Raw genomic sequence first — 2,697 nt, 5'->3', positions numbered from 1 at the left:
TAACCAAGATCAGAGCAGAACTAAATGAAATTGAAACAACAACAACAAATACAAAAGATAAATAAAGGAAAAAGCTGGTTCTTTGAAAAGATAAATAAAATTGATAGACCATTGGCAAGATCAACCAAGAAAAAAAAGAAAATCCATATAAGCTCAATAAGAAAAGAAATGGGAGATATTAAAATTGACACCACAGAAATACAAAAGATAATTCAAAGCCACTGTGAACATCGTCATGCACACAAACTAGAAAACCTAGAAGAGATGGATGAATTATTGGAAAGATACAACCCTCCCAGCTTAAATCAGGAAGAATTAGATAACCTGAACAGACCAATAACAAGCAGCAAGACTGATATGGTAATTTAAAATTTACTGGCCCAGCACAGTGGCTCATGCCTGTAATCCCAGCACTTTGGGAGGCCAAGGTGGGCAGATCACCTGAGGTCAGAAGTTCGAGACCAGCCTGACCAACATGGAGAAAACTCATCTCTACTAAAAATACAAAATTAGCCAGGCATGGTGGTGCATGCCTGTAATCCCAGCTACTCTGGAGGCTGAGGCAGAAGAATCACTTGAACCCAGGAGGCAGAGGTTGTGGTGAGCTGAGATCTCACCATTCCACTCCAGCCTGGACAACAAGAGCAAAATTCTCACTCAAAAAAAAAAAAAGAATTACCAACAGGCCAGGTACAGTGGCTCATGTCTATAATCCCAGCATTTTGGGAGGCTCAGGCAGGTGGATCACTAAAGGTCAGGAGTTCAAGACCATCCTGGCCAACATGGAGAAACTCTGTCTCTACTAAAAATACAAAAATTAGCCAGGCATGGAGGCACGTACTGAGGTAGGAGAATTGCTTGAACCCGAGGCAGAGATTTCAGTGAGCTGAGGTAATGTCACTGCACTCCAGCCAGGGTGACAGAGAGAGACTCCCTCTCAACAACAACAAAAAAAATTCCAGCACGAAAAAGTCCGGGATCAGACGGATTTACAGCAGAATTATATGAGACATTCAAAGAAGAATTGGTACCAGTCCTGTTGACGCTATTCCACAAGATTTAAAAAAAGGAACCTTCCCTGAATCATTCTATGAAGCCAGTATTGTCCTAATACCAAAACCAGGAAAGGACATAACCATAAAAGAAAACTACAGAACACAGATGGTAAAATCCTTAACAAAATACTAGCTAACTGAATCCAACAACATATCAAAAAGATAATTCACCATGATCAAGTGAGTTTTACACCAGGGATGCAGGGATGGTTTAACATACGCAAGTCAATAAATGTGATACACCAAATAAACAGAATTAAAAGCCAAACTCATATGATCATCTCAATGGATGCAGAAAAAGCATTTGACAAAATCCAGCATCGCTTTATGATTAAAACTTTCAGCAAAATCAACATACAAGGGACCTACCTCAATATAATAAAAGCCATCTATGGCAAACTCACAGTCAACATAATACTGAATGGGGAAAAGTTGAAACCATTCCCTCTGAGAACTGTAACAAGACAAGAATGCCCATTCTCACTATTCCTCTTCAACATAATACTGTAAGTCCTAATCAGAGCAATCAGACAAGAGAAAGAAATAAAGGGCATCCAAATTGGTAAAGAAGAAGTCAAACCGTTACTATTTGCTGATGATATGATTATTTACCTAGAAAACCCTGAAGACTCCTCCAGAAAGCTTCTAGAACTGATAAAAGAATTCAGCAGGCTGGGCACGGTGGCTCACTCCTATAATCCCAGCACTTTGGGAGGCCGTGGTGGGCAGATCATGAGATCAAGAGATCGAGACCATCCTGGCCAACATGGCGAAACCCCATCTGTACTAAAAATACAAAAATTAGCTGGGCATGGTGGCACGTGCCTGTAATCCCAGCTACTCAGGAGGCTGAGGCAGGAGAATCATTTGAACTTAGGAGGCAGAGGTTGCAATCAGCCGATATCATGCCACTGCACTCTAGCCTAGTGACAAAGTGAGATTCTGTCTCAAAAAAAAAAAAAAAAAAAAGAATTCAGCAAAGTTTCTGGATACAAAATTAATGTACACAAATCAGTAGCTCTTCTGTACACCAACAGCAACCAAGCTGAGAATCAAATCAAAAACTCAACCCCTTTACAACAGTTGCAAAATAAAATAAAATACTTAGAAATATACCTAATCAAGAAGGTGAAAGACCTCCACAAGGAAAACTATGAAACACTGCTGAAAGAAATCATAGATGACACAAGCAAATGGAAACACATCCCATGCTCATAGATGGGTAGAATCAATATTGTGAAAATGACCATACTGCCAAAAGCAATCTACAAATTCAATGCAATTCCCATCAAAATACCATCATCATTCTTCACAGAATTAGTAAAACTAATTCTAAAAATCACATGGAACCGAAAAAGAGCCCACATAGCCAAAGCAAGACTAAGCAAAAAGAACAAATCTGGAGGCATCACATTGCCTAATTTCAAACTATAGTATAAGGCCATAGTCACCAAAACAGCATGTTACTGGTATAAAAGTAGGCACATAGACCAATGGAACAGAATAGAGAACCCAGACATAAACCCAAATACTTATAGCCAGCTGATCTTTGACAAAGCCAAAAAACATAAAGTGGGGAAGGGCACCCTTTTCAACAAATGGTGCTGAAATAATTGGCTAGCTACATGTAGGAGAATGAAAC

The sequence above is a fragment of the Colobus angolensis genome, unplaced genomic scaffold (genome assembly GCF_000951035.1).
Source record: "Colobus angolensis palliatus isolate OR3802 unplaced genomic scaffold, Cang.pa_1.0 Scaffold212, whole genome shotgun sequence".
Taxonomy (NCBI): domain Eukaryota; kingdom Metazoa; phylum Chordata; class Mammalia; order Primates; family Cercopithecidae; genus Colobus; species Colobus angolensis.
The sequence above is the reverse complement of the archived record's forward strand: the minus strand, read 5'-3'. Positions refer to the sequence as shown.